Raw genomic sequence first — 10218 nt, 5'->3', positions numbered from 1 at the left:
CCATAGCCCGCAAGGCTCCTTTTTCCTTGGGATTCTCCAGGCAAGAATACTTGAGTGGGTTGCCATGCCCTCCCTCCAAGGGATCAAAGCCGCATCTCTTAGGTCTCCTGCACTTGCCTGTGGTTCTCTACTACTAATGCCACCTGTGAAGCCCAGAGAGTCCCATACTTGATCTCATTCCATGCAGAAGGGACCTGAGACTCAGGGAGTTGAGTCCCTTGTTCAGGCTGCATAGACAGCAACAGAAAAAGAGAGAATTCACACCCAATCTATCCAAACCCAGAGATGAGGTCTGAGCACCAACTCCTTGCCACACTTTTTGCCACAGGTATCAGGTACCAAGTTGTTTACCCATTTTACAACAGGGCAGCTGAAGCCTGGGGGCTACACCGGGTCTGAGTTCACTACATCACTCTTTATCTGCTGGCCTGTGGTCCTGAGGCCAAAATTTCTCTTCACAAGTTTTCCCACAGCCCTCACCTCTGTCCCCACACCAAGGGAAGGATGAGCCCTGATATCTGCAAAGCTGGGCACAGACAGCATGGAGGGTGGTCTGCTGACAGGTCCAAGGCTCTGTTGGATAGGGTCCTCCATTTCCCAGCCCCAGGTTAGGGCACCTGGGCGGCCAACTTCTCCCTGCTCTGTGCTCTAATAGTAGGATGACAGTCAGGGTGAGGAAAGCTAGCTCCTGAAGCCTCCAGCCCTGCCCCTACTTTGTCCTGGCCGCATTCATAAGGTTCCTACTGATGCAGGTGGGGGACCGGAAGGGACAGACCCTGGGTGACCTGAAGTTCTCTACTGGTGTTCCCATCCCATCACCAAGTGGGCACCCACCTGGGCTTCCTGGACCGGGTGTTCTGGGTTGACAGGAGCCCAGTGCACCAGGCATAACAACCAACTCAAACAGCAGAGGTCAAGGATTTAACAGGATATTCAAGCCCAAGGACTCTCCTGCCCCACCAGCTAGACTCCATGTGATCTGAACTTGCCTGTGGATTCAATATTTGTTTCCTCTTCTTGTGAGACCTGGCAAGTCACCTCCCTTCCCTGACCTGAATTTCCTCAGGTGGAAAAGGAGGTTTTTCCTGCTTCCTTAGTGGGTTGTCATGAGCACCAATAGTGAAAGTGGACCCACAGTGCTGAGCCCAGGGCCAACCATTTGTCTGCCCCTCCTGGATGCTGGACTTGGGACAATGACTGTGACTCACTGTTGCTTCCAGAGCCTGTGAGCTGGGATAGCTGATCTCGATGGAAGAGGATGCAGAACTGGGAGCACTCTCCAGCTCTGCCCCTTCCCATCTGTTCGAACTTGAGCAAGTCATCCTCCGCTTCTGAGCATCACACCCCATCAGTCAAGAAATGCGGGCAGTAATACCCCTGCCTGGTGCCTGTTGAGATGAAACAGGATAAGATGTATGGCTGTGACGGTCATGTTTATGCAGAGCTGGGGTTCTAGAGGATGGCATGGGGTTGGGGGATACAGCTCTTAGAACTCAAGGTAGAAAGTGCCTTTGGGCCATCTAGTCCAGTTGTTTCCATTTCTGGCCAGACACTCTGGGGACAGACTAATTGGGAACCACTGACCCTAAGTATCCAGAAAGGGGATCAGGCATCTATAGTTTAAACAAAGTTATTAGGTAATACTGTTTAACCTTTTTTGTAAAAGGGCTTTCCTGGTGGTTCAGATGGCAAAGAATCTGCCTGTGGTGCAGGAGACCCGGGTTCGACCCCTGGGTTGGGAAGATCCCCTGGAGGAGGGAATGCAAACCACTCCAGTATGCTTGCTGGGAAATATCATGGACAGAGGAGCCTAGGGGCTACAGTCCATGAGGTCGTCCAGAGTCAAACATGACTGAACAACTAACACTGTTGCCCAAGTAGATCATTTCAAGAAACCTAACAGGTGAATAGAGAGAGTAAAATAAATGGGGTTCTAGTTACACGCGGCCAAAGATGAGTCCTTCTCCTTCTTTGGGACACAGTCTCCCTAGACTTTTAAGCAAAGAGGTTAAAATGATGACCTCTAAGCTCTCCTGTGCCTTTGATGTCTGTTATGTTTCCAATGTGGTTGTGTGACCCTCAAGTAGATGTCAGAATGGAGGAGGAAGACATGAGTCTACAAATATGTTGTCAGGACTTACTGTGGATTTGAATGGCAGGACCTGATTCACACTGACTTCAACAAAAATTTAAAAATAAGAAGCAAGAAACGTATTTGAACTGGAAAATTTGTGGCAAGGAAGGCTTCAGGCATATTTGGATCAGGGAACTACAGTGATACATTTTCTCATCCCCTTTGTATAACTTCATTTTCTAGAGCTTTGCCAGATAATTGCGTCTAAATTCTGTCTTTGAGGAAAACAGACCCAGGAAACATGTGAAGACCTAAAGCCCCCTGGTGCGTCATGAGATTTAGCTGAGGGCTTTTCCATTTCCTTTACATTTTCAAAGGACCAATTTTGGTTAATATTTTCTATTGTTTTTGTCTTCTTTATTTCAAATACTCCTGCTATAATCTTTATTGTATTCTCTCAATGGTAAATTTGGCCTTAGTTTATTCTTCTTTTTCTAGTCCCTTAAGATATAGATGTAGGTTGTTTATCTGGATTTTTCTTGCTTCTTAATGTAAGCATTTATTGCTATTTTTCCTCATATTTTAGGTTCTAAACAAATGACTACTGGGGATGTAATGTACAACATGATGACTAGAGCTAACAGTGATGTGTGATATGTAGGAAGGCTGTTAATAGAGCAAATCTTAGAGTTCTCATCACAAGGGAAAGTGTTTTACTTTTTCTTCATTTTTCCTTGTGTCTATATGAGAAGATGAATGCTAGCTTAGCCTATTGTCATAATCATTTCATAAAACACAGAAATCACACTGTTTCCTTCAACTCATACAGTGATAATGTAAACTATTTCTCACTAAAAAAATGGGAGAAAGATTATTTTAAAAATATAAACCATAATCATGAGAGCTGACACTTCCTGAACCCTCTGTCTGTATGGGACAATGATGACAAGGTAGCTTGGGTAGACCTACCAGCTGGAACAAATGGTCTCTTTGTTGGGGAAACATTGAGGACTGGCCCCCACTTACCAGAAGACAGCTCCTGAGCAGAGTGGTGAGCAGAGGAGGATTCAGAAGCTGGAGGGAGGGAAGGAATGATGACCAGGGGGATGGAACAGCCTGGAAAAACACTCAGCACTGACCCGAGTGGGTTACTGCTCAAGAGAAGTCCTGAATTGTGAGACCTCCTTGTGTGCTGTTGTGGGAGTTGGGGTTGTCACAAAAAATAGACAAAAAGGAAAACTCTCAGCCCTTTGCTATGGCCAGCAGGGGAAGAACCAGCTCTGGAGGAGGCCGACTTCACATGAAACCTAGGTTTGCCTCTGACCAGCTGTGTGTGGAGAAGTCATTTCACCTCTCCTCTTAGAGATTCACTTGGTCACATATTCCTCAAGAACCATCATTGCATCACTCAGTAAAAAATAGAATCTAATGAGATTTAGTGTATAAATATCTAATACATGGTTTCTCAACACTGTTTGACAGTAATTCCAGTGTATAGAGCCTAACTCCTAACTTGTGCTCACCAGTGTCAGACCCTGGTTAAGCACTTTCCAGTCATTGACTCATTTAAACCTCACACCAGTGTATTGAGAAGGTTTTACTGTTCATTCTGTTTGGCAGATGAGAGAACAGTGGTTCTAAGAGTAACTTGTTTGAGATTAACCAGCTAGCAAAGGGCAGAGGCCGAGTAGATCAAGTTCACCCTTGTCCCACCCTTCACCCTACACCTTGTCGGTAGCTGCAGCACAGCCTGAACCAAGGTCTGCTCAGCAGAGCTGAGGAGACTTGATTGAAGGCCCCCGGATGTAGCTCCAGGGGCTCAAGGACTCCCTGAAGTGACCTGACCTTGTGAAGCAGCCTTCATCAAGTAGAAAGCCCTTGGGTGAAGTAGCCATTGGTGCAGGCCTCTGTGTGACCCTGACCTCTCTTAACCTGAGTCTCCAGTGAGGATGACAGTGGTCCTTCCCTTACAGAACTGCACAAAGCAATGATGCCTTCTTGGCAAAATGGGCAAAAATCTTCTGGACCTTTTGGCAGGAAAATCAGATGGCCTTCTAGAAAGAAGCAGCCTGGGGACCCTGATGTGATAGCCCGGGTCAATCCTCTACAGACGTGACACAGTTGTAAGTAAGGAGGTGCCTTGCTCCCACTCCAGGGCAAAGGAGAAATTGAGGGCTTCCATGTTAGAGAGGAAGAGCGGAATCAAGAAGACCTCATCAGTCCTGCTTGGAAGAGAGCAAGGCCAGGATGATGGGACCTGCTGGGGGCAGGGGAGAGGTGGCTGAGTGCTGGGAGCAGGGGTGTCACCTCTCTGAGCAAGCTGTCCCAGGGACATGGGTTAAAATTCTAGCCCTGCCACTTGCCACCCTATAACCCTGGTAAGTCACTTGTCCTCTATGAGCCTCAGTTTCCTCATCTTTTCAGTGGAGACAAGAGCCATGTCTCCTGGCAGAAGGGTGCTGTGAGGAGGTCATGAGGTCAGGTGTGCTGGCGAAGGCAGCCCTCCATCATGGTGGTGGTGTAGCAGAAGCAGGGTGAGGCTGTCTCTACGTGGCCTCGGGTCACTTTCTTGCCCAACTTGGACCTCAGTGTTCCCATTTGTAAGACAAAGAGGTGGGGCTGGATAACCCCTAATTCGCTTCCAGTTTTGGATCCAGGTCTCTGCTGACCTGAGTGCCCATACCTCACCTCCCCCAAAATCCCAATGGAAGGAATGCCACGGGCCACACAGGGGGTGCAGAAATGCCTTTTTGTTGCTGGGGGTGGAGGGTGATGAGCATAAAGTGTCCTGATTGCAGGGAGGAGTATCTGAGAGGTGTCCTTTGACTGGGCTCAGCTGTCACTCCTGGGGGATGGTGGCAGCACCGACCATCCCAGAGGCAGACAGTACAGAGATTCAGTCACGTCCCCGGGAAACAATCTGGAAGAAGACCCGGTATGAGGCATGGAGAGCCTGGGGCCCTTACCGGCTCCTGCGTTCACCACGTACAACCAGGCCGGAGTACTTCCCCCCAAACCCTGCAAACTCTGAGGCTCAGGGAGGGACTGGCACCTGTGGTTTGGGGTCTTTCTCTGGCACCTGGCACTGACCCCTCCTCATCCCCTCACCCTCCCACTCCCCTCACCTTAACAACAATGGCCGATGTGAAAAGACTGATCAGGGCCCAGAGGAGCCTGGAGTCAGGGCTCAGCATATGATCAGGATCAGGGATCAGCCTGAGATGCTGGTCAGGTCTCTATCCATGACCCATGTCAGGCCTCAGTCAACAACTGAAGTCAAACTTCAGTCTGACTGCATTCAGGGAGCAGAATCAAGCACAATCTGAGTGTGTGATTAAGGGTCAGGACACGGTCTGTGACCAAGATCAGGGCTCAGTCTGCTACTAGAGAAAGAGGAGAAGCCAAGCTTATTTCTGCTTCTCCAGGGGCCCCTGTGGGGAATCTCATCCTCACTCAGCCCAGGGCCCCAAGCCCGGTCTTCACCAGCAGGTGAGCATTGAAGAGGTTTTCCTCATCTGTCCTCTTCAGTTTCTGACTGATTGTGTGGTTTCCTGAAGTATATCTGAGGGAACAAAATCAGTAGCAGTTCTCAGGCTCCAGAACTGGATATAGCTGAATAGAAACCAGATCTGAGTGGCTGCCACCCTCCAGCAGGTCAGACCTACATCAGTGGGACTTCTTGCATGTCACTCTATCTATCTGAATCTCAGTTTGTTCATCTGTAAAATGGGTATGATAACAATACCTACTCAACAGTGTTGTTTAAAGAATACAATGAGATGGTGTATATGAAGCACAGAGATATGGCCTAGGTAACTTAGCCTGTGGCTATTTTCTAGAAGGACCACCTCCAGGAGCCTGATACTGTTACTCACCCCATTTCTGTTGCCCCACAGCCTCAGCAACCCCAGTCATGCTAGAGACCCAGGACAACAAAAGCCCCCAGGAACTGGGGGTGAAACCACAGCTCCTCATAAGAAGGGAAAGGGAAGGGGCAGTGTTCAGTAGCAATGAGTATGGGATATTAGGCTCTTTCTGGGTTTTCTTTAAACACTTTAAACATTCATCAACTCAGTGTTTACAATCTTTCATCTGTGCAGAATCCACGGATCAGAGAGGTGGAACCAGTTGACCAAGATCCCCCAGTTGCTAAGACCAAATCCAGGATTTGAACCCAGATCTGACCTGTCCTCTTTCTCTCATCAATCTGTGCAGCTGCTTACACAGGTTTGAGAAAGGAGGCCAAAAGAAGCCTTCAGTCTGCAGGGACACCGTTCCCCCAGCCACGTTCTCCTGACTTGCTCAGGACAAAGGATCCTGAACTTCTCCAAGGTCCCCTGATCAGACCTGCCTGTCGAGCAGGTGTAGAGCAGGGTGCCTGCTCCTTGGGAGGCTGCAGAGGGAGCCCCCCACTGCTTTCCCAGGCTGTGACTCACCATTGAGGTTCTTAACCAAAATCACATCCAAGGAGCTGCTGACTGTGCGATTCCTGGGCACAGCTGAGGGTCACAGGACACCAGGGAGAGATACAGCAAGAGATGGAGAGAGGAAGGCAGGAACAATGTTGGGATGGGGAGCAGGGAGAGGAGAGATAGGAGAGAAAGAAGACTGATCATTATCCACTGGGAGCACCCTCCCAACCCCCTGCAGAAAGGTTCACTACTCAGGATCTCAGAACTTCTGACCCTTAGGAATCTGTAACAATGGAAACCTAGAAGGCCCAAATCTGAGAGCCAGAGAACAATAGAATCCTAAAACTTCAGAAGGTTAAAACTTTAAAATCTAGACTTTTAACATTCCAGAATGCTATGCTCTTAGATACCTTGACCTTTTGAACACTGGAATTTTAAGCAGTCAAATGAGGCCCTGGGAACCATACAGAAGTGTTTCCCATGATTTTCTGTGCATGCAATCCCCAGGGATCTTGTGAAAATGCAAATTCTTGAGTCAGCAGGTCTGGGGTAGGACTGCATTTCTAACAAGTGCCAAGATGAGGTCAGTGCTGCTGGCCTGAGGACCACAATTTGAGCAGTGACCCTCCAGTTCAGTAAATCACAGAGCCATCTGGAAGATTTTTTTTCCCCATAAACCTTCCAGAGTGACTAATTTAGAGTCTTTGCTGGCACATGGTACATGTGGTTTGCACATGATGCACAGGAATCTTACTTAGGGTACATGTACTTTTTATATTTAAATAAATTAAATAAAATTGTATTCAATAAAGAAGAATGTTGCTAAAAGGCCTACTGGCGGTACTTGGGTATGGTATATGATTCAAGTTGGAACCCGGTGATTTCTGCTAATATCAGATCCCTCTTCCCCTTCTCCCCACACCAGGCTGAGTGAAGGCGGGGAGCAGCAGCTGACAGCCCAAAGGAAGTGGGGCGCCTCAGAAGGGAAGGTGCCCAAAAAGCACAGCCCACCCAGGGAATGTCACACCTGCTCCCCACCTGGCCTGGCTCTGAGCTGCCAGAAGTGGGGTACTCACCACGTACTGCACTATGTAGGCCTCCACCAGTTTCACAAGTATGGTCACCGTCTTTCTGATATCGCTGATCAGTCCAGTGGGGCTGGAGATGGAACTGATAAAGACCAGTGAAGTTGGCAGAGCAGCCAAGGAGGAGCAGTGGGAAGAGGGCGGGCGATGGTGGAGCACCTTGAAGTCAGGTGACTTGAGCTTCTGCTCAGGGGGCTCATCACCTAGAACCACATGACTGACCAGCAGCTCACCCTAACAGCTCATGAGAGTCTCACCACAGACATGAGACCTCATCCATCCACCCATCTATCCTTCATTCATTCATTCAGCACATATTTATACAGCAACAAGCATATATGCCAGGAACCAAGCCAGACTGGGGACACAGGGATAAATAAAGCACAAGCAGCTCCCAGTCTGGTAACTACATATGAAACGAGTGTGGCTAAGGCTGGCTCCTTCCCGCCTCCAGTCCCCAGCATAACTGTCACCTCTCCAGGGCAGCCCTCCATGACTGCTGCGTGAGGGAGGGCTTTGTATCATTGCGCCCCATTAAGTGTGCTGCTCTGCCCAGGGATGGTTGCCATCTGACATTTACCTCGTGGGCTGTTTATTATTGAACTGATGCTTGTCTGTTTGTCATTCCCTCAAGAGAATAAGCTCCAGGAGAGCAACTTCTTTGCCTGAAGTCACCGATACATTCTCCAGAGCTCAGAATTGTGGCTGCCTGGCATGGAGCATATGCTCAGCACATTTTTGGCTGAGGGAATAGATGAAGTAAACCTACAATTAAATATATAATGACAACTCGTGGAAGGTATTCAGAAGGGCAAGAGCAGATTCTTCCAAGAGAGAAAAGGAGGAACCTTGCTTTAGACCCTGAATGATAAGAAGTACATTGAAATGGGATGGGGGATAAGGGTACTTAGTATCCAGAACACCCTCTGCACAGTTCTCGAGGTGGAAGGAGTTTGTCTGAGGCTCAGAGCAAAAGCTAGTGTGTCTAGGGCAGAGTGGCAAGGTAGTCTAGATGGTCCTAAGGAGGGCTTGGGATTGCACCCAAAGTGGAGAGAAAAGCCCCCAGAGGGTTTGGAGCAGCAGGGTGGAATGCCATTTTACAGATACAGTCACTGAGCCCCAGAAGGCAAGATGATTTCTCTGGCGCTATAGGCAAGGCATTGTCCAGCAGGGCTCAGGCATTTGGACTTACATCTCAGTTTTCCCAAGTGATGATAGGCTGCAGAGACTATTTTTGGTTCTGGGGTTCTTTAGGCAACCTGTGATCAGATCCCTTGTTGAGGCAGGATGGACTGACCTCTGCTCATGGCTCAACCTGGTTCCTTGCCAAGGCCAACCTGCCCCAGCCATCAGCATCCAGACTATTTCTCCTCTTCCAACCATGACCAGCATCAGCATTTCTCCCCCCACCTTCTTCCCTGGGCTAAACATGCTCTTTCAAGCACACAATTTAAGATGTAGATTTGGTGTGTTACCAGAAACCAGTGATTTAGAAGGAGAGGATTCAGTTTTCAAGATCTCATCTTGGGAATTTCCCAGTGCATGGAGGATGATTTGGGGACAGTTTGAAATTGGAGCCCATGGTAGGCATTTACTACTCTTGCCCCTACTAACTAGAGGCAAGAAGGAAAATACAGTGAATTATTATTATTATCAATATTATTATTATTGAGGGACATTATATAATATGAGAAGGGTCAGTTCCTCAAGTAGACATAGCAATTTAAATGTGCAAGTATCTAACAAGAGAGCTTAAAAAAGCATGAAGCAAAAACAGATAAAACTGAAAGGTCAAATATGCAAATTCACAGTTATGGCTGAAGAGGTCAACACTCTTGTCTCAGTTAGGGGAAGAATCAGGAGACGGAAAGTCAACATGGATATTATTATTACTGAGAGCATAGTGCCAGGCTGTATGCTACTATGCTAAACACTTACATCTTCTCATTTGGTCAACACAGTAGCCTATGAGCTAGGCATTACTACCATCCTCAGTTTAAAATTGAAAACTGGAGCTCCTAGAGCTAAAATGATGATAAAACCATAAGTTAGAGGCAAAGCTAGCTTGTTTCCAGAGTTTCACCTCTTTTTCACCATATCCCTCCCAGATATAGGAATAGGGCTGAAATTAGGGGTTCCAACTCCCCTGGGAGTCCCACGCTGCTGAGATGTGTGGGCCTGACCTGTTCACCAAGGGAAGTGAGATCTTGGCTGGTGTGTAGGTGCATTCTCCCTTGACCACCGTGAAGGTACCAGCATCAGTAATTTCAAAGCTGACACTTGTCCTTAGGACAAAGTTGAGGGTCAGGTCAACAACCGCACCCAACAGAGGCCTGTAGGGAATAAGATTCACAGTGAACAGAGGTGGAGAAGTCCCTTCTAGTTGCTCACTTGAGTTCCCTTCTCTGTGGACATCATATGGGGTGTCTATGGACGATGTCAAAATTGTCTGTAATCTTTATGGAATCTACATTCTTACATTAGGTTTTTCTTCTCCTGGCCACAAGGGTTTCTGTCATATGAAATTTCTATACAGTATTACGCTGATGATTAAAATAAATATAATAGCTAATATTTCTTTAGCACAAATTCTGTTAGGTATTTCAAACAAAAGTATTTTACCTGGATTAATCCATTTAATCATGAC

This window comes from Cervus canadensis, chromosome 10, assembly GCF_019320065.1.
Source record: "Cervus canadensis isolate Bull #8, Minnesota chromosome 10, ASM1932006v1, whole genome shotgun sequence".
Lineage (NCBI taxonomy): Eukaryota > Metazoa > Chordata > Mammalia > Artiodactyla > Cervidae > Cervus > Cervus canadensis.
The sequence above is the reverse complement of the archived record's forward strand: the minus strand, read 5'-3'. Positions refer to the sequence as shown.